A 23,112-nucleotide genomic window follows, 5' to 3' on the forward strand; every position below is an offset into this window, starting at 1 on the left:
TCCCCAGAAACATATCCTATGGATATGATGGTCAATATCTATGGGAGTTAGGCTAGGAAGGGTCCTGCCAGATGATCCTGCATCTGTTTTGCAAGCAGTGGTCACTCCATAGCCAGTCCTGACTCAGCATTCATTACACTGTTACCCGAACTGTGTCATAAGCAACAACTCCTTTCATTCTCCCAGATCCATAGTTGATGCTGAAGGTCTTTTTGGTAGGCCAGAAGGTGGAAAACTGAAGATGTCTGAACCTAACATGTGTAGCTGTAGACACAAGAGATGAGTGTCATCAGGTGTCAAGGGTGGAAAACAGGGCGGCAGGGCAAGAGAAGGATGGTCTGGGTATGGGGTGTCTGTACTCACAACAGGCTGGACTGATGCAAAAGGTGGAGGGCACCCACAAGTCAGAAGTGGCTGCATCAAAGGCAACCTGGAATTCTTGAGGGGGTGTTCCAGTGGTGATGTCACTCATGTAGACCAACTACAGGGAGAAGGAGGGAGTGGGTTAGTGCAGAACTGGCTATCCTCTATTCCCACACTGATGCCTCCCTCTGGGTGTCACATATCTCTTGAGATCACTTTCTAACCACCGTGCAGCTCACAGACTTTGGTCACAGACATATCTGCATTTGATATATTTTTCCTATGCTACACTGTATGTAGGATATTGACTCTATGACCAAGCATTGAATTGGTACCTCCTGCATGGGAAGCCCAGAGGCATAACCACTGGGCCTCCAGGAATGCTGGACACCCAGGGAAGTCCTGGTGCCTTCATTTGGCAAGCTCTGTAATCTCTTCAAACCCAGCCTTGGCAGCCCCTTCTCCAGGTGCTCCTTCTTGATCAACCCCAGCCATTCCCTCTAAACTCAGATCACATCCAATCAACACCATACAGGTGACACTTTCATTTGACATGTATTTACCCTTTGCCTATCTCTCAGGCTGGCACGGGCATTCTTGAAGACAAAATAAGCCCTTTGTCTAATCCAAAAACAGTAACCACAGGGATTGCTATGGCCATGCATGGAATACAGGTTCAGTAACTTTTTATTGCTGTCATTCTTGCATCTGTGGAAACTGAATTCCTCTGCCTGGGGATTCACAATTGCTCTGCAGTTGGTTCTACCTTTGGATCAGAGATGGCTCATTCTTCATCAGTAACTGACTGGCTCACTTAGTTCAGAAGGAACAATCACCATCAAACTAATGACACATGTTTGACAGAGAAATGAATATTTACCTGCCACCTGGTAATTGCCAGGCCCAGTCACCAAGACCAATAATTGAGGATGAGAGTGCCTTCTCCTCTGGTTGGGGTCCCTGTTTTCCAGTGTCTCTGCCACCTGCAGGAACCCCAACCTCAACATCCCACCTGGCACCTCCTAATGAGCCCCATGCTAGGCTAGAGAACAAGGGGGTGATGTGGAGCACCATCCTCCCAAAATACTCACATCCATGTTGTTTCTCAGTGGGTGAATAGTTAGATTTGAGCCACGGGAAGAAATCTGGGATAGTCTGTAAGCATGCTCCTTCAGGAAATTGTTCAGCATGATTTTTCCACTGAGGGTTTTTCTCATGGTCTTCACTCTCCTTAGAGGTATTCTTTCACCGAGCATTTGACAAAGAAAACAAAGAAGGTGCTACAATTAGCTGTCAGTGTTAAGGTATAACTGTCATTGTAATAGTGAAAGTGAAAGTGAAGTTGCTCAGTCATGTCCGACTCTTAGCGACCAAACGGACTGCAGCCCACCAGGCTCCTCCATCCATGGGATTCTCCAGGCAAGAGTACTGGAGTGGGGTGTCATTGTCCTTTCTGAAAATTCACATTAAACTTATAATAAAGATACATACTAAATTGCTTACTTGATATGACATTGCCGCTCAAACTGTGTTAAGGCTGGATCAAAAGCAAACTAAGCTTACTGAATTCTTTAGAAGGCAAAGTAACAAATAGAAACTGGATCTGCCGTAAATTACCATTTATTTTTTTAAAAAGTCATTGTAATGGCCCTGTGTATTTTTGAATCATTTTTATGGGGCACATTATTATCAGAATTTTATGCATGTACCATGGCAAAGACATACATTTAAATACAAGTTCTTTTCTGCAATCTTGGGTAAGCCATATGACTATGTGGTGTCTCAGTCTCCCCTTCGGTGAAATGGTGTAATGTAACAATACAAACCCTCCAAATAGAATATCTTGGGGACAAGAAAAGTGATGGATATAAAGTACCTGATAAATAGAAGTCTCAACAATAACAGTCATTAACATTACTGTTGCCATCCCACACTATCCTTCTCATAGAACCTCAAGGAAGGAGGTAGAAGGGGGACTCTTATCCTCTTATACAAGGGAGCAGTTTGAAATGCAAAAGGATTCTGAGTTGGCTGTGGTCACACTTCTTGTCAGATATAAAACAGTGTATCTTTCTCCAAGTTGAAAGAGAAGAGAGAGTTGACAGAAGAATCCAAACTATAGGGAACAAGTAAGGTAAATCCAGAAGCTTGAGAAGGAAAGATGAGTCAAATGAAAAATTAAAAGAAACAACACAAAGAGAAATACACTCCCAGTGACTTCCACAGAGATGGAGAGATAAATGACAGTGAAACAGAGAGGCAGACATAGGCATATACACACTGATGTAGACAGGGAAAAAAGAGGACATGTTGAACAAAATGTAGAAGTGCTATTCCACAGGACCACATTGATATTTGCATAGACTATGCACTAAACAGTTGCAAGAAGTTGCATTTTCAATAGGTTATGACATGACTGGACCCCTGGATTTGTGCAACCCAAATCTACACCAAGACCTTGGGACCCACAGTTCCTATAGCAAGTTACTTATCAGTAATTTAGAGTTGAACCTTAAGACCCTCAGGGAAATATTCCATTCCCTTCTAAACCTGATAGGTGGAAGAATAATCAGATGAAAAGAAAAGTCTGAGAAAAGAATATGATGTGACATACAGTCCCCATACTTACTTGACTATGCACTTTGAGAAGGCCACCAGCCCGAGGAGCACAAGCCTTCATGCTTCTTTCCTGGCTCCAAGTACTCAAGGAAGTTTGGGTTCTTAGCATGTAGTGGTGACCAGAAGCCCCTAGTTACATATGCTCTGACCTACCCTAGTTTTCTCCTTTAGACCACTAAAGGATCTGGAAAAAAAAAACACAAAGCTCTTGATAAAATCTTTACCTTCATCAGTGGCCTTGGTGAGTGGGCTTTGAAGCTTTTCAGAATACATATACTTGAACCATAATCTCTTCCTTGAAGTTCGGTTGGAAAATCAAACTGATCTGCATGGACATCTAAGAAGATGGAGAACATTGCCTACTTGGAGAAAAAAATAGCTAAAAATATCATGAAAATGGATACTAGGGGCCATGCTCGACATGCATGGTTTCATGTCATCTTCCTAGCCACTTCATGAGATATTCATTGCTGTGTTCATTGGAGAGGAGATTGCTAGGAGGATAAGTTGTCAAATGGCAAAGTGAAGACTTCAGGGACAGCCCAGGGAAATACACCTTGCCTTAGGCAGTGGATCTAATGGCAGACATCAGGGGCAGCTAAGATGCCAGTCTGCATCAAAAATTTAGGGCAGAGAAGTACTTCAGTTGCATGCTTTCATTATTGGAAGAAATGCCATATGCATCCACAAGATATTTTATATCATCCAACAAATGTACAAGGAAGAACTGTGTGCTAGGTTCTGGGTTAAAGGCTTCAAAGTCAAAGTTGATCAAGACAAAAGTAGTCTTTATCTTAAGATAGCTAGCAGTCTAGTTCTCACAAGCTCATGGCCCCAGGAGGCAGGAGATATGATACTAGGACTAGGTGGCCATGTTGGAATCTGGGCAGCACAGGCCTTCCCACTGGGAGCAGCCTTTCCTCCACTTCAGCCATGCTGGAAAGCAGGTCAGTTGGCCATGTTTTCAAGAGAATCAGAAGTTTGGATATTTATGTACAATCTACTGATTTTAATGTTAGCAACTAATTCTTTTTTTTCCCGAAGAGAAAGTGGGAACAAATCTCCACAGTGATGTGCTGGTCTCAGCCCACAGTCTCTGCAGGGTTTTGTTTCTGGCCTAGAGTTGGGAGTGCAGTGGGGACAGAGAGGAATTTAATTCATGTTGGTTGATTTTAAAAGAGACTGAATGCACACTAAACATGCTGACTCATTGGAAAAGACCCTGATATTAGGAAGATTGAAGGCAAGAGGAGAAGCAGAAGACAGCAGATGAGATGGTTAGATACCATCACCAAGTCGATGGACATGAGCTTGAGCAAGCTCAGGGAGTTGATGATGGATAGGGAAGCCTGGCATGCTGCAGTCTATGGCATTGCAAAGAGATGGACACAACTAAAGGACTGAACTGAACTGAGCAAATTGAGAACTAAGACTAATAAGTCTAATTGCATCAAGTTGTTGACTAGTTACCTGTGACAACACATTACTTAAGTGGTTTTAAAATTCAGACTTATGACTCTACATTCAGAGTGGAATATCTCCTGAAGCAAAACAAAAATACTGCCCATCGAAAACAAAACCAAAGAAAACCAAAAGAAAAAAAGGAAAGAAATCTGACACTATGTTCAACAACTTCAATTCAGTTCAGTTGCTCAGTCGTGTTCAACTCTTTGTGAGCCCATGAACAACAGCATGCAAGGCCTCCTTGTCCATCACCAACTCCCAGAGTCCACACGTACTCATGTCTATTGAGTTGGTGATGCCATCCAACCATCTCATCTTCTGTCATCCCCTTCTCCTCCTGCCTTCAATCTTTTCCAACATTAGGGAATTTTCTTTCTTTTATTTTTAAATATAAATTTATTTATTTTAATTGAAGGTTAATTACTTTACAATATTGTATTGGTTTTGCAATACATCAGCATGGTATATCTGCCACAGGTATACACGTGTTCCCCATTCTGAACCCCCCTCCCACCTCCCTCCCCATACCATATGAGTCAGCTCTTTGCATCAGGTGGCCAATTTATTGGAGTCTCAGCTTCAGCATCAGTCCTTCCAGTGAACATTCAGGACTGATTTCTTTTAGGATGGGCTGGTTGGATCTCCTTGTAGTCCAAGGGACAATCAAGAGTCTTCTCCAACACCACAGTTGAAAAGCATCAATTCTTCGGGGCTCAGCTTTCTTTATAGTCCAACTCTCACTTCCATACATGACCACTGGAGAAACAATAGCCTTGACTACACGGACCTTTTTTTGACATAATAATGTCTCTGCTTTTCAATATTCTGTCTAGACTAGTCTCAACTTTCCTTCCAAGATGTAAGCGTCTTTTAATTTCATGCCTGCAATCAATATCTGCAGTGATTTTGCAGCCCAGAAAAATGAAGTCAACCACTGTCTCCACTGTTTCCCCATCTATTGGCCATGAAGTGATGGGACAGGATGCCATGATATTAGTTTTCTAAATGTTGAGCTTTAAGTCAACTTTTAACTCTGCACTTTCACCTTAATCCAGAGGTTCTTTACTCTTCTTCAATTTCTGCAATAGGGTGCTGTCATCTGCATATCTGAGCTTATTGATATTTCTCCTGGCAATCTTGATTCCAGCCTGTGCTTCCTCCAGCCCAGCGTTTTCATGATGTACTCTGCATATAAGTTAAAAAATCAGGGTGACAATATACAGCCTTGACGTACTCCTTTCCTGTTTGGAACCAGTCTGTTGTTCCATGTCCAGTTCTAACTGTTGCTTCCTGACCTGCATACAGGTTTCTCAAGAGGCAGGTCAGGTGCTCTGGTATTCCCATCTCTTTCAGAATTTTCCAGTATATTGTGATTCACACAGTCTAAGGCTCTGGCATAGTCAATAAAACAGAAATAGATGTTTTTCTGGAATTCTCTTGATTTTTCGATGATCCAGCGGATGTTGGCAATTTGATCTCTGGTTCCTCTGCCTTTTCTAAAACCAGCTTGAATATCTGGATGTTCACGGTTCATATATTGTTGAAGCCTGGCTTGGAGAATTTTGAGCATTACTTTACTAGCATGTGAGATGAGTGCAATTGTGCTGTAGTTTGAACATTATTTGGAACTGCCTTTCTTTGGGATTGGAATGAAAACTGACCTTTTCCAGTCCTGTGGCCACTGCTGAGTTTTCCAAATTTGCTGGCATATTGAGTGCAGCACTTTCACGGCATCATCTTTCAGGATTTGAAATAGCTCACCTGAATCCCATCACCTCCACTAGCTTTGTTCGTAGTGATGCTTCCTAAGGCCCTTTGAACTTCACATTCCAGAATGTCTGGCTCTAGGTGAGTGATCACACCATCGTGATTATCTGAGTCGTGAAGATCTTTTTGGTACAGTTCCTCTGTGTATGCTTGGCACCTCTTCTTAATATCTTCTTCTTCTGTTAGGTCTGTACTATTTCTGTCCTTTATTGAACTCATCTTTGCATGAAATATTCCCTTGGTATCTTTAATTTTCTTGAAGAGATCTCTAGTCTTTCTCATTCTATTGTTTTCCTCTATTTCTTTGCACTGATCACTGAGGAAGGCTTTCTTATATCTCCTTGCTATTCTTTGGAACTCTGCATTCAAATGGGTATATCTTTGCTTTTCTCCTTTGCTTTTTTCATCCCTTATTTTCACAGTTATCTGTAAGGCCTCCTCAGACAGCCATTTTGCTTTTTGCATTTCTTTTACTTGGCGGTGGCCTTGATTCTTGTCTCCTGTACAATGTCATTAACCTCCGTCCATAGTTCATCAGGCACTCTGTCTATTAGATCTAGTCCCTTAAATCTATTTCTCACTTCCTCTGTATAGTCCTAAGGGATTTGATTTAGGTCATACCTGAAAGGTCTAGTGCTTTTTTCCACTTTCTTCAATTTCAGTCTGAATTTGGCAATAAGGAGTTAATGATCTGAGCCACTGTCAGCTCCCAGTCTTGTTTTTGCTGATTGTATAGAGCTTCTCCATCTTTGGCTGTAAAGTATATAATCGGTCTGATTTTGGTACCGACAGTCTGGTGATGTTCACGTGTAGAGTCTTCTCTTGTGTTGTTGGAATTGGGTGTTTCCTATGACCAGTGCGTTCTCTTGGCAGAACTCTATTAGCCTTTGCCCTGCTTCATTCTGTATTCCATTCCAAATTTGCGTGTTACTCCTGGTGTTTCTTGACTCCTACTTTTGCATTCCAGTCCACTATAATGAAAATGACATCTTTTTTGGATGTTAGTTCTAGAAGGTCTTGTAGGTCTTCATAGAATTGTTCAACTTCAGCTTCTTCAGCATTACTGATCGGGGCATAGCCTTGGATTACCATGGTATTGAATGGTTTGCCTTGGAAAGGAACAGAGGTCATACTGTGATTTTTGAGATAGCATCCAGGTACTGCATTTCAGACTCTTTTGTTGACTATAATGTCTACTCCATTTCTTCTAAGGAATTCCTGCCCACACTAGGAGATATAATGGTCACCTGAGTTAAATTCACCCATTCCAGTCCATCTTAGTTCTCTGAATCCTCAAATGTCTATGTTCACTCTTGTCATCTCCTGTTTGACCACTTCCAATTTGCCTTGATTCATGGACCTAACAATTCAAGTTCCCATGCAATATTGCTCTCTACAGGATTGAATATGGCTTCTATCACTAGTCCCACCCTCAACTGGGTGTTGTCTTTGCTTTGGCTCCATCCCTTCATTCTTTTGGAGTTATTTCTCCTCTGATCTCCAGTAGCATATTGGGCACCTACCGACCTGGGGAGTTAATCTTTCCATGTCCTGTTTTTTTGTTTTTTGTTTTTTGTTTTTTTTTTTTTGCCTTATAATACTGTTCATGGGGTTCTTAAGGCAAGAATACTGAAGTGGTTTGCCATTCTCTTCTCCAGTGGGCCACATTCTGTCAGACCTCTCCACCATGACTGATTAATCTTGGGTGGCCCTACACGGCATGGCTTAATTTCATTGAGTTAGACAAGGCTGTGGTCCGTGTGACAGATTGGCTAGTTGTCTGTGAATGTGGTTTCAGTCTGTCTGCCCTCTGATGACCTCTCTCAATGGCTACAGTCTTACTTGGGTTTCTCGTACCTTGGACATGGGGTATCTCTTCACGGCTGCTCCACCAAAGTGCAGCCGCTGCTCCTTACCTTGAAAGTAGGGTAGCTCCACTCGGCTGTTGCCCCTAACTTAGACGTGGGGTAGTTCCTCTCTGCCAAGCTTCTGCACTGCCATTGCAGCCACCATGCATCTGCTCCGCCATCACAGCTGTGGCGAGCCATAATTCAACAACTTATTGTTCCCAATATTGTTTCTGTTATTGTGACAGAATCGTATGTATGTTAACAGGTAAAAGTAAGACAATAATTAAAACTAATGTTTTGAAGTAAGCCTTTCAGTGGCTAGAAAAAGAGGTTCACACATAACATAAAGAGATTTAATTCAAAGTCTGCTGTCTTAAATCTTGAACTGAAAGCGTAAGTTTGTACCAACTAATTATATTGCTTTTTGTTTTAATTTCTAACAAAAATGTGTACCTCTTCCTCTGACCACTGTAAAGCCTAGAAATATTGACAACTTGATTACAGTGACTATTCTGAGGTCTAAAATGTAGCTTCTAAATACATTTCCCATCTGACAGTCTTAAAGAGATGGCTGATTTAAAGACTGTGTAAAGAAATGCAGAAAATAATCTTGGGAATCAGGAAGGAAAAGAAAAATGAGGGACTTCAGAGACCAATGGGGACTGGACAGAAAGTTTAGGAATTCAAATGATAAGGCCAAACATCTACCAGTTTGTTGGACAGAATGATGTTTCTGCTTCTCAACACACTGTTTATGTTTCTCATAGCTTTCCTGCCAAGAAGCAAATGTCTTCTGTTTTCATGGCTGCAGGCAGCATCCACAGTGGTTTTAGAGGCTAAGGTGAAGAAATCTGTCACTGTTTCCACATTTTCTCCTTCTATTTGCCATGAAGGATGGGGCTGCATACCATGACCTTAGTTTTTTTTTTTTTTTTTAATATTGAATTTTAAGCTGGTGGAATGTGTCCAAAGGTTAACAGGCATCATCTAATTTGTCACTGTGATAGACTGCTACGGCACCAACTCACCATTCTGAGCCTTGAGAAAGGAAAATAATCATCAATATTTAAGCTATTTTTGTTTCTATTAAGCATATGTTATGTAACTACAAACAGTTCCAGGAAAACTAGCTAGACTGTCCCTTCTGGGGGTGATGAGAGAGTGGTGGGGAGCAGCTATAATACAGATGAAGCCTCACTCACTGGCCTGCAGCTCACCTACTGCTGTGGAGGTCTTGTTCCTAACAGACTAAGGACTGGTACCCGACCTGACCCATTGTGCTGGTATTGTGGACTCCTGATCTAAACCCAATAGTGGGACATTCTCTAAGACAAACCACCCTGCTTCCTCCCTGTTTCTGAACAAATAAATGGCATTAAAATTGGGAGAGGAACAGCTATTTTGTCTTAAAGGAAAACAACCAAGTGCAACATATGACTACATGCTTTCAATAAAGTATGAAATACATCTGCTTTTTGAGAATCAGGGAAATTTGCACATGAACTGGATATAAAATGTTCGTTTTCTTGGGAACAAAAGAGCATTTTTTTTCATATCCTATCATTCTACCACAAATACTCATTATGTACATTTGGTGAAATGTTCATCTTGTTCCTAAAGTACTTCAGGAAAAATGAATAAGGGTTAAAAAAGAGAGAGAGAAAATGAAATGACGGTCTATCTTGATTTAAAAACAGATAGCTGCTATGCTATGCATAGCTGCTATGGATTGACTGTGTCCAAGTTGACTCCCAATGTGATGGTATTAGGAAGTAGGGCCTTTGGAAGGAGCCACCCTACATACAAGGCCAGGGGCGGCAGCCGGGAAGATCAACCCATGTCCAAGGAGCGGTGGCTGCACTGGCACAGGAGGGCCTAGAGAAGCTATCCCACGTTGAAGGTCAGTAAGGGCGGCGGTGAGGAGATACCCTTCGTCCAAGGTAAGGAGTAGCGGCTGCGCTTTGCTGGAGCAGCCGTGAAGAGATACCCCACCCCAAGGTAAGAGAAACCCAAGTAAGATGGTAGGTGTTGCAAGAGGGCATCAGAGGGCAGACACACTGAAACCATCCTCACAGAAAACTAGTCAATCTAATCACACTAGGACCACAGCCTTGTCTAACTCAATGAAACCAAGCCATGCCCGTGGGGCAACCCAAGACGGGCAGATAATGGTGGAGAGGTCTGACAGAATGTGGTCCACTGGAGAAGGGAATGGCAAACCACTTCAGTATTCTTGCCTTGAGAACCCCCTGAAGAGTATGAAAAGGCAAAATAATAGGATACTGAACGAGGAACTCTCCAGGTGAGTAGGTGCCCAATATGCTACTGGAGATCAGTGGAGAAATAACTCCAGGAAGAATGAAGGGATGGAGCCAAAGCAAAACAGTACCCAGTTGTGGATGTAACTGGTGATAGAAGCAAGGTCCAATGTTACAAACAGCAATATTGCATAGGAACTTGGAATGTCAGGTCCATGAATCAAGGCAAATTAGAAGTGGTCAAACAAAAGATGGCAAGAGTGAACGTCGACATTCTAGGAATCAGCAAACTAAAACGGACTGGGATGGGTGAATTTAACTCAGATGACCATTATATCTACTACTGCAGGCAGGAATCCCTCAGAAGAAATGGAGTAGCCATCATGGTCAACAAAAGAGTCCGAAATGCCGTACTTGGATGCAATCTCAAAAACGACGGAATGATCTCTGCGTCTCCAAGGCAAACCATTCAATATCACAGTTATCCAAGTCTATCCAACCAGAAACACTGAAGAAACTGAAGTTGAACCGTTTTATGAAGACCTACAAGAACTTTTAGAACTAATCCCAAAAAAGATGTCCTTTTCATTATAGGGGACTGGAATGCAAAAGTCGGAAGTCAAGAAACACCTGTAGTAACAGGCAAATTTGGCCTTGGAGTACGGAATGAAGCAGGGCAAAGACTAATAGAGTTTTGCCAAGAAAATGCACTGGTCATAGCAAACACCCTCTTCCAACAACACGAGAGAAGTCTCTATACATGGACATCACCAGATGGTCAACACCGAAATCAGATGGATTATATTCTTTGCAGCCAAAGATGGAGAAGCTCTATGCAGTCCACAAAAACAAGACCAGGAGCTGACTGTGGCTCAGATCATGAACTCCTTATTGCCAAATTCAGACTCAAATTGAAGAAAGTAGGGAAAACCACTAGACCATTCAGGTATGACCTAAATCAAATTCTTTATGATTATACAGTGGAAGTGAGAAATAGATTTAAGGGCCTAGATCTGATAGATAGAGTGCCTGACGAACTATGGAATGAGGTTGGTGACATTGTACAGGAGACAGGGATCAAGACCATCCCCATGGAAAAGAAATGCAAAAAAGGAAAATGGCTTTCTGGGGAGGCCTTACAAATAGCTGTGAAAAGAAGAGAGATGAAAAGGAAAGGAGAAAAGGAAAGATATAAGCATCTGAATGCAGAGTTCCAAAGAATAGCAAGAAGAGATAAGAAAACCCTCTTCAGCGATCAATGCAAAGAAATAGAGGAAAACAATAGAATGGGAAAGACTAGAGATCTCTTCAAGAAAATTAGAGATACCAAGGGAACATTTCATGCAAAGATGGGCTTGATAAAGGACAGAAATGGTATGGACCTAACAGAAGCAGAAGATATTAAGAAGAGATGGCAAGAATACATGGAAGAACTGTACAAAAAAGATCTTCACGACCCAGACAATCATGATGGTGTGATCACTAATCTAGAGCCAGACATCTTGGAATGTGAGGTAAAGTGGGCCTTAGGAAGAATCACTACGAACAAAGCTAGTGGAGGTGATGGAATTCCAATTGAGCTGTTTCAAATCCTGAAAGATGATGCTGCGAAAGTGCTGCACTCAATATGCCAGCAAATTTGGAAAACTCAGCAGTGGCCGCAGGCCTGGAAAAGGTCCGTTTTCATTCCAATCCCAAAGAAAGGCAATTGCAAAGAATGCTCAAACTACCAAATGATTGCACTCATCTCACATGCTAGTAAAGTAATGCTCAAAATTCTCCAAGCAAGGCTTCAGCAATACGTGAACCGTGAACTTCCTGATGTTCAAGTTGGTTTTAGAAAAGGCAGAGGAACCAGAGATCAAATTGCCAACATCTGCTGAATCATGGAAAAAGCAAGAGAGTTCCAAAAAAACGTATATTTCTGCTTTATTGACTATGCCAAAGCCTTTGACTGTGTGGATCACAATAAACTGTGGAAAATTCTGAGAGAGTTGGGAATACCAAACCACCTGACCTGCCTCTTGAGAAATGTGTATGCAGGTCAGGAAGCAACGGTTAGAACTGGACATGAAACAACAGACTGGCTCCAAATAGGAAAATGATTACATCAAGGCTGTATATTGTCACCCTGCTTATTTAACTTATATGCAGAGTACATCATGAGAAATGCTGGACCGAAAGAAACACAAGCTGGAATAAAGATTGCCAGGAGAAATATCAGTCACCTCAGATATGCAGATGACACCACCCTTATGGCAGAAAGTGAAGAGGAACTAAAAAGCCTCTTGATGAAAGTGAAAGAGGAGAATGAAAATTTGGCTTAAAGCTCAATGCTCAGAAAATGAAGATCATGGCAACTGGTCCCATCACTTCATGGCAAATATATGGGGAAACAGGGGAAACAGTGTCAGACTTTATTTTTGGGAGCTCCAAAATCACTGCAGATGGTGACTGCAGCCATGAAATTAAAAGACGCTTACTCCTTGGAAGAAAAGTTATGACCAACTTACATAGCATATTGAAAAGCAGAGACATTACTTTGCTGACTAAGGTCCGTCTAGTCAAGGCTATGGTTTTTCCAGTAATCATATATGGGTGTGAGAGTTGGACTGTGAAGAAGGCAGAGCGCTGAAGAATTGATGCTTTTGAACTGTGGTGTTGGAGAAGACTCTTGAGAGTCCCTTGGGCTGCAAGGAGATCCAACCAGTCCTTTCTGAAGGAGATCAGCCCTGGGATTTCTTTGGAAGGAATGATGCTAAAGCTGAAGCTCCAGTACTTTGGCCACCTCATGCGAAGAGTTGACTCATTGGAAAAGACTCTGATGCTGGGAGGGATTGGGGGCAGGAGGAGAAGGGGATGACAGAGGATGAGATGGCTGGATGGCATCACTGACTCGATGGACGTGAGTCTGAGTGAACTCGGGGGGTCGGTGATGGACAGGGAGGCCTGGCGTGCTGTGATTTATGGGGTCGCAAAGAGTCGGAAACGACTGAGCCACTGAACTGAACTGAACTACCCAGCCACAGCGCTCATCAGCATCTGCAATGGTGTGAGATGGCCAGTAGAGGGCGGCTCCTCCCAACAGCAGCCCATAGGTTGCTGCATTCCCCAGTTTGAGAATCACCCCTCAGTATTGTCCCCACACCGTGAGGGTGTAGGCTTTTGCTGGCACCGGGTAGTTGATGACGTTGATGGTGAAGATAATAGAAGGCAGGGTGTTGACCGCAGAACATGAAACGTAGTGCTGTTAGACAGAGAGGGAGAGAGATTGGCCCTGGAGATCCATGTTTTGTGTGGAGACTGGGAGTGACCCTGGGGCATGACCCTTCACGTTGGAACCCAGTGGCATGGTGCCAATGAGCTTCTGTATGTTATTGACCAGTCTTTTTGGGCCTTTGATCAGTGCTGTTCTGGTGTCCAGAAGGGCCTCACAGCCTCCAGAACAAGCAATAATCTTTCTTTTCATGGAGATGCTGAGAGATAGTGGAAGAGGTGGGCATTAAAGTCACTCTGGGTCTCCCCAGAGTTGCCCCCTTCCTGCTGTCTCCTAAACAGCCCTTTGTCTCTTGCCTTCTTTTCCTTTGCTCTCGACACAGCACCTTTCTTGACATCCTTGAATGCAGTACTTGAATACACCAGGATCTTTTGCACCTTGACCCAGGCTGGTCTTCCTTCCTAGAAGATTCCACTCCACTTTGACTAGCAAATTTCTTCTCATCTTCCAGATTCCACCTTAATTGTATAGTTTTCGGGAAGTCTTTCCCCCCGTGTTTATCAGTCTCCTGTCTTGGTCACTCTCTGTAGACCCTTCCTCATATCTGCTGCTGCTGCTGCTGCTGCTATTTCTGCTAACTCACTTCAGTCATGTCTGACTCTGTGCAACCCCATAGACAGCAGCCCACCAGGCTCCGCCATCTCTGGGATTTTCCAGGCAAGAGTACTGGAGTGGGTTGCCATCGCCTTCTCCTCCTCATGTCTAGCATGTACCAAAGTCACAATTCACTATGTGGGCGAGTCACATCATGTACATCTGCCATCTTAGATGTGAGGGTGAGTTGTATTCTCATTGTCTCCCGGGCAAAAGTGCCTGTCACACACTGGACGCCCAATGCTTGTCTGTTCAATGACTGAATGAAGACTGAGAAAACAATAAGAAACATCCAGAGAGCTGTATCTGGTGGGGAACAAATAATGGGTAGCACACAATGTAAAGAAGGAGATTCACCAGGGCAGCAGATTCTCACAGTAGGGGAGAAAGGGGCTCCTCTAGGAGAAGGTGTCTCCCAGCACTGCTCCTACAACCAGATCAGACCCTGAGACCCTGACAAGGAAATACATGACTAGCCCACAGAAACTCCAAAGGACATGTCAGCTTTTGTCTAACTGTCTCACATAGAAACCTATCAATTACGCCTCTTGTCCTCAGGTCACTCCTGGATCCCACCTTCCTGATTCTCTCTTATAGCCCCCCCACTGTGTGCCAAAGTATATTGGGTATCTTTTTTATTAGTAGCTTTCACGTCTTAAGACTGCAGCCAACCTCTCTCTAGTACTGAGTAGCTGCTCCCTAAGGAGACCAGTTTTCCCCAATTGCTCAGAACTTTCCCTGTTCTTAAACAGACATTTATCTGTACTGAGAACTTCCTATATCCTTGGTAGCCCTGGACTGTTGGTCATCTTATCATAACTCTGTTCAGGCTGCTGAAATTCTCCCTGATCCTCTGTTCACCACAATGTAGAGTCCTCTAAACATGCTCCCCACCTCAAATGGCAGTGGATGCAGCTCTCTCCCAGCTGCACAGAACTCTCTGGACCCTTTTAGGACCCTGGTCAGAGCCATGCTCAGAAGGCCTGGGGATTATGAACCCGTGGGTTGTTTGTGTATCTGTGTGCTTGTGTGTTTGTTTGTATGTGTCTTTGTGTGTGCTTGTGTTTCTAACTAGCTATGAATGTTTATATGTGTCTCTCTGTATGTTTATGTGTGTCAGCTTGTGTGTTTCCATGTGTCTGTGTGTCTGTCTCTGTCGTTGAAGGTGGTGTGTATTTTTGTGTGACTGTGTGTCTGAGAATGCATTTGTGTGTGTCTGCCTGTGTCCATGTACAGAATTGGGAGCATCACTTGGGCTGAACCTCAGAGGGAGAGGCTTACCGGTCCATGTTTACAATCCAGTTGCCCGCTTGGATCCATGGTACCCAGTTGAGCTCTCCCTTGTAGTAGCGGTGGTCCACCCCACCAAACATCACCACACTGCCCTCCCGCTTGTCTCTGTAGAGAGAGATGAGGGGGTGATCCTTGGAGGACAGTAACAACAGCACTGTCTGAGAGCTGTGCTTGTCTACCCGTCAAAGCCCTAATAAGGTCCCCACATACAGAGTCAGAAATAATGTCAGGGAGCGATTGAAATCCAGACTGAGGTCTGTAACTGGCTAGTGAGTGGCACAGAGGAGGTCAGAAGCTGAATCACTTGGTTGGGCTCCACTCACTATGTCTTCTGAAGACGCCCTGGGCCTCCAGGGACCTGAGTGCTCAGACACACTCAGAGGACAGGGTGCTGAAGTGTTTGGCTTTCCCCTTATCCACCTTGTCATTTTTTCAGGAAAATCAAGGCCTGGGAGTTCTAAGGGTGTGGGTTCAGGTCACCAAGAGCTGGCTCCACTGGCCCGTGACCTCTACTGTCCAAAGGGCCCCACACTCATAAGTGACCCCACCTCTGCTCTCTCTTTCTTGAAATGCCTCATATTTCTTGGACAAGAGTTCCAGAGTTTTGTGTCCCACCCTTTCGTTTTTCACTGGCTCCACAAATCGGGTAGCTGGTTCTGAGCTCCCAGTGAAATCCTAATGAGGAAGGAAAGTTATCCACCATCCTTCTCCTTACTTCCTTATCAAATACATAAGCAAATCCTAATGCCATTTATTCAACGTGCTTCCTGTTGCCTTCCATTAGCCTCCTTCCTCACTCATCCACGGAAACCAATTTACTGATCTTGAGCCCAGGAGCAGGGTGTGTTCCAATAAAACGCTATTTACAAAAGCCACTGGTGAAGCCAGATAGGGCCCTGGGGCCATAGATATCCTGGGTTAGATTATCTCTCAGGATACTTCTTTATCAAGTGTTCTATAATTTTCGTGCAGCTGAAAGCATCTTACAGTTAATTTGGATAAAGTGATTGTCCATCTCAGACTTGCTCAAGTAGAAGGCAAAAACAGGCTCAGAAATGGCACCTTCATTCTTCAGATTGTCAAAGATGGGGATGGCTCCAGAGAAGGATATGTTTGGGTAGTTCAAGCCCAAGACACCATCAAAATGTATACCCTCAAACCCAGTTTCTGCCATGCTTATACAGAATGGCTGGTCAGTACTTACAATGTCCCCAATCTGTGGGAGAGAAGAGTGTTCCCACTTACAGATACGTGAAGTGGGGCTAGGACTGGGCTGGGTGCATTGCCATTGATCCGCAGAGAAGAATAAGGCTGGGCTCTGTCTTCGGTGGCCCACAGATGGTTAGACCAAGCTGGGAGGGGAATCTGGGTTCCACTTGAAAGAGGCTATGAATTTTAAAACATCTGCCCCTCTGAAAAACACCACCTGAGTGAGTCAAATTGGCCTCGTGGCTTCTGTCCAGGTGTGGCAACCAAGTCAGGCCAGGGCCCATTGGCGCCACCTTATGGGCAATCTGAGTGGAGAGCAAGATAGCCTCCTCTTTGACATCACTGTGAGCTAATGACAGGAATGGATTGCATTCTCTGTAAGGTACTGTGGATTCTGCATCTGTCCAGGAAGACAGAAGCACAGAAGCCAAAAACACAATCTTGCTTACACGGTTCTGTGAAATTACTGCCTGGGGAATTCACCTTTGGGGATATGTGTGTATTTGTGTGAGTGTGTATGAGAGAGAAAGGGAGAGCGGAACTACTCAATAATTTGGGGGAGGCAGGCCATAGGTTAATTAGACTCTCAAGGGTCCTCTAGAGTGAGAACTCATTTATCAGGCCCCTTGACTTCTCAGGCCACCAGTTTCCCACTATGGATACCTGAAGCACTTGACTGCCCCCAGGGTCCCCAGATCAGTTTTATCTTGTCCCCAAACACCCCACAGCAACTTCAGTCCTGAAAAGCCAGCCTAACTCCACCTTTTACCACATGTGTGCCCTCAGCAAGGCCCTTGCTGTCTGCACCTCAGTTTCCTCTTATGTCTCATGAGCTAATCAGAGTAACCGCTGTGTGGGGTTGTTGCAGGACTAAACCTGAAAGCACCTGGAACAGTCTGTGAATATATAAGTGGGTGTTTTATCCCTTCTTCTCACTCCCAGCAAAATGATCCTTGAACTGTTCATGGGCAGAGGAGCTGCAAGTCCACACCTCAACCTACTCTCTGGATTAGCTAATCTGTTTGCTCTTGTGCCACCACAGGCACTGTCTCCCCAGATGCAGAATCCTGTAAGATGGCCAATTCTATGGGAGTTAGGCTAAGAAGGGTCCTGCATCTGTTTTGCAATCCGGGCTCACTCCATAGCCAGTCCTGACTTAGCATTTGTTTCTCAAACTGTGTCATAGACAAGAAGTCCTTTCATCCTTCCAGGATTGTACTTGATGTTGAAGACCTTTTGTGTAGGCCGGAAGGTGGAAGACCGAAGATGTATGAACATAACCCTTGTAGCTGCAGACACAAGAGATGAGTGTCATCAGCTGCCAAGTGTGGAAACAGGGCAACAGGGCAAGTGAAGGATGGTCTGAGTAGGGGGTGTCTGTACTCACCTCAGGCTAGACTTTGGCAAAAGACAGAGGGCACCCACAAGTCAGATGAGCCTGTGTCAAAGATAACTTGGAATTCCTGAGGGGGTGTCCCAATGGTGATGTTACCCACGTAGAGCATCTACAGTGCAAAGGAGAGAGTAGGTTAGTGCAGAACTGGCTACCCTCTATTCCCACACTAATGCCTCCCTCTGGGTGTCACATATCTCTTGAGATCACTTTCTAACCACCGTGCAGCTCACAGACTTTGGTCACAGAGGTGTCTGCCATTTGATATATTTTTCCTGTTCTATGTTATGCAGTATATTGATTCTATGACCAGGCATTGAAGTGGTACCTCCTGCATTGAAAGCATAGAGGCATAATCACTGGGCCTCCAGGACCGCTGGACACCCAGGGACGTCCTGGTGCCTTCATTTGAGAAGCTCTGTAGTCTCTTCAATCCCAGCCTTAGCACCCCCTTCTCCAGGAGGTCCTTCTGGATCAACCCCAGGCACTCCCTCTATCAGACCACATCCAATCAACTGTACACAGGTGACCCTTTCACTCGACATGTATATACCCTTTGCCTATCTCTCAGGCTGGCATGGGCATTCTTGAAGACAAAATAAACCCTTTGTCTAATCTAAAAACAGTAACCACAGTGTTAGACTCTTATGGCCTTACATGGAATATGGGTTCAGTAACTTTTTACTGCTATGGTTCTTACATCTGTGGAAACTGAATTCCTCTGCCAGGGGAGTCACAGTTGCTTTGCAGTTGGTTCTACCTTTTGATCAGTGATGGCTCACTCTTCAGCTGTAACTGAGTGGCTCACCTGGTTCCTAAAGAACAATCGCCCTCAAACTAATGACACGTCTTTGACACAGAAATGGATCTTTATCGGCCACCTGGTAATTGCTGAGCCCAGTCACCAGGACCAACAGTTGAGGATGAGAGTGCCTTCTCCTCTGGCTGGGGTCCCTGTTTTCCAGTGTCTCTGCCTCCTGCAGGAACCCCAACCTCAACATCCCACCAGGCACCTCCAGATGAGCCTCAGTGCTAAATTAGAGCACCAGGGGGCGCTGTGGAGCACAATCCTCCCAAAATACATCCATGATGTTTCTCAGCCAGGTGAATAGTTAGTTTTGAGCCACGAAAAGATATCCGGGACAGTCTGTAAGCATGCTCCTTCGGGAAATTGTTCAGCATGTTTTGTTCACTGAGGGTTTTTCTCATGGTCTTCACTTTCCTTAAAGGTATTCTTTCACCGAGCATTTGACAAAGAAAACAAAGAAGATGCTATAACAAACTGTCAGTGTTAAGGTATAACTGTCATTGTAATGGCCCTGTGTATTTTCTAATCAATTTTATGAGGCACATTATTATCAAATCGTTATGCATATTCCATGGCAAAGACATCAATTTGAATACAGGTTCTGTTCAGCAATTTTGGGTAAGACATATGACCATGTGGTGTCTCAGTCTCCCCTTTGATAAAATGGTGGAACGTAACAATACAAACCCTCCAAATAGAATATCTTGGGGATAAGTGAAGTGATGGATATAAGGTAGCTGATAAATAGGAAGTCTCAACATGACAGCCATTAGCATTGCTGTTGCCATCCCACACTATCCTTCTCATAGAACCTCAAGGAAGGAGGTAGAAGGGGGACTCTTATCCTCTTTTACAAGGGAGCAATTTGAAATGCAAGAGGTTTCTGAGTTGACTGTGGTCACGTTGCTTGTCAGATATAAAACAGTGTACATAAAACAGTGTATCTTTCTCCACTTTGAAAGAGAAGTGAGAGTTGAAAAAATAATCCAAGATATAAGGAACAATAAGGGAAATTCAGAGGCTTGAGAAGGAAGGACGAGTCAAATGAAAAGTTAAAAGAAAACAACACAGAGAGAAATACACACCCAGTGACCTCCAAAGAGATGGAGAGATAAATGACAGTGATACAGAGATGCAGACATAGGCATATACACACTGAGGTAGACAGGGAACAAAGAGGACATGTTGAGTAAAATGTAGAAAGTGCTATTCCACAGGACCACATTGACATCTGCATAAACTGTGCACTGAACAGTTGCAAGGAGTTGCATTTTCAACAGGTCATGACATGACTGGACGCCAATAATTGTGCAACCATGCAAATCTACATAAGACCTTGGGATCTACAGTTCCTAGAGCAAGTTACTTATCAGTAATAAAGATTTGAACTTAAGACTCATAGGGAAAGATTCCATTCCCTTCTAAACCTGATGGGTTGAAGAATAATCAAATGAAAAGAAAAATCCGAGAAAGGAACATAATGTGACTTACAGTCCCCATACTTACTTGACTATGCGCTCTGAGAAGACCACCAGCCCGAGGAGCGCAAGCCACTTCATGCTTCTTTCCTGACTCTAGGTACTTAAGGAAGTTTGGGTTCTTAGCATGTAGTGGTGACCAGGAGCCCCTAGTTATATATGCTCTGACCTACCCTAGTTTTCCCCTTTAGGCCACTGAAAGATCTGAAGAAAAAAAAATACACAAAAGTCTCGATAAAATCTTTACATTCATTAGTGTCCTTGGCTAGTGGCCTTTGAAGCTTCTCAGAAAACAGAGAATTGAATTGTAATCTCTTCCTTGTAGCTTGGACGGAAAATCAGACTGATCTGCATGGACATCTAAGAAGACAGAGAACATTGCCTACTTGGAGAAAAAAACGGCTAAGAACATCATGAAAATGGATACTAGGGGCCATGCTCAACATTCGTGGTTTCAGGTCATCTTCCTAGCCACTTCATGGGATATGCATTCCAATCTTCATTGGACAGGAGACTGCTAGGAAGATAAGTTGTCAAATGGCAAAGTGAAGACTTCAGGGACAGCCCAGGGACCTACAACTGGCTTCAGGGTGTGGGTCTATTGGCAGACATCAGGCGCACCTAAGATGCCAGTCTGCATCAAAGAATTAGGAGAGAGCAGTACTTCAATTGCATAGTTTTAGTATTGGAAGAAATGTCATATACATCCACAAGATATTTTACATCATCCAGCAAACATACAAGGAAGAACATTGTGCTAGGTTCTGGGTTAAAGGCTTCAAAGTCAAAGTTGATCAAGACAAAAGTAGTGTTTCTCCTAAGAGATCTAGCAGTCTAGTTCTCACAAAGTCATGGCCCCAGGAGGCAGGAGATATGATACTAGGACTAGGCGGCCATGTTGGACCCTCAGAAGCACAGGCCTTACCACTGGGAGCAGACTTTCCTCCACTTCAGGCATGCTGGAAAGCATGCCAGTTGCCTATGTTTTCAGAGAATCAGAAGTTTGGATATTTATGTACAATCTATTGATTTTAATGTTAGCAACTAATATTTTGTCCCCGAAAAAACAGTGGGAACGAAATCTCCAAAGCGATGTGCTGGAATCACCCTTCAGTCTCTGCAGGTTTTTGTTTCCAGCCTAAAATTGGGAGTGCAGTAGGAACAGAGAGGAATTTAAGTTATGTTGGTTGATTTAAAAGAGACTGAATGCATATTAAACATGCTGACTCATTGGAAAAAACCCTGATATTAAGAAAGATTGAAGGCAGAAGGAGAAGTGGAAGACAGAGGATGAGATGGTTGGATGGCATCACCAAGTCAATGTACATGAGCTTCAGCAAGCTACAGGAGTTGGTGATGGATAGGAAAGCCTGGCATGCCTCAATCCATGGCGTTGCAAAGAGATGGACACAACCGAAGGAACGTACTGAACTGAACAAATTGAGAACAAAGACTAATAAATCTAATTGCATCAAGTTCTTGACTAGCTACCTATAACAACACATTACTTAAGTGGCTTTAAAATTCAGACTTATGACTCTACATTCAGAGCATAATATCTTCTCAGTAAAAACAAAAAATACTGCCCATCAAAAACAAAACCAAAGAAAACCAAAAGAAAAAAAGGAAAGAAATCTGAAACTATATTCAACAACTTCAGTTCAGTTCAGGTGCTCAGTCATGTCCAACTCTTTGTGAGCCCATGAACGGCAGCACACAAGGCCTCCCTGTCCGTCACCAACTCCTGGAGTCCACACATAATCATGTCCATTGAGTTGGTAATGCCATCCAACCATCTCACCCTCTGTCATCCCCTTCTCCTCCTGTCCTCCATCTTTCCCAACATCAGGGTCTTTTCAAATGAGTCAGCTCTTCACATCAGGTGGCCAAAGTATTGGAGTTTCAGCTTCAGCATCAGTCCTTCCAGTGAACATTCAGGACTGATTTCCTTTAGGAAGGACTGGGTGCATCTCCTTGCAGTCCAAGGGATGCTCAAGAGTCTTCTCCAACATCACAGTTCAAAGGCATCGATTCTTTGGGGCTCAGCTTTCTATATGGCCTAATTCTCATATCCATACATGACCACTGGAAAAACCATAGCCTTCACTACATGGATATTTGTTGACATAGTAATGTCTCTGCTTTTCAATATGCTTTCTAGGTTGGTCATAACTTTTCTTCCAAGGTGTAAGTGTGCTTTAATTTCATGGCTGCAATTAACATCTGCAGTGATTTTTGAGCCCAGAAAAATGAAGTCAACCACTGTCTCTACTGTTTCCCCATCTATTGGCCATAAAGTGATGGGATTGGATGCCATGATCTTAGTTTTCTAAATGTTGAGCTTTAAGCCAACTTTTTCTCTCTCCTCTTTCACCTTTATCAAGAGGTTCTTTAGTTCTTCTTCACTTTCTGCCATAACGGTGGTGTCATCTGCATATCTGAGGTTATTGAAATTTCTCCTGGCAATCTTGATTCCAGCCTGTGCTTCCTCCAGCACAGTGTTTTCATGATGTATGTGGCATATAAGTTAAATAAGCAGGGTGACAATATACAGCCAAGACGTACTCCTTTCCTATTTGGAACCAGTCTGTTGTTCCATGTCCAGTTCTAACTGTTGATTCCTGATCTGCATATAGGTTTCTCAAGAGGGAGATCTGTTGGTCTGGTATTCTCATCTCTTTCAGAATTTTCCACATTTTATTGTGATCCACACAGACAAAGGCTTTGGCATAGTCACTA

General features: G+C 43.5%; 2 pseudogenes; both read right to left on the bottom strand.

Moving 5' to 3' along the window:
- The window catches only part of LOC128068989 (pregnancy-associated glycoprotein 1-like), a 35,654-nt pseudogene extending 32,563 nt beyond the window's left edge, over positions 1-3,091 (bottom strand).
- A 10,360-nt stretch (positions 3,092-13,451) lies between these two features.
- Positions 13,452-20,454, bottom strand: LOC128068565 (pregnancy-associated glycoprotein 1-like; annotated as a pseudogene).
- Between the last annotated feature and the right edge of the window lie 2,658 nt (positions 20,455-23,112).

This window comes from Budorcas taxicolor, chromosome 25 (assembly GCF_023091745.1).
Source record: "Budorcas taxicolor isolate Tak-1 chromosome 25, Takin1.1, whole genome shotgun sequence".
NCBI lineage: Eukaryota > Metazoa > Chordata > Mammalia > Artiodactyla > Bovidae > Budorcas > Budorcas taxicolor.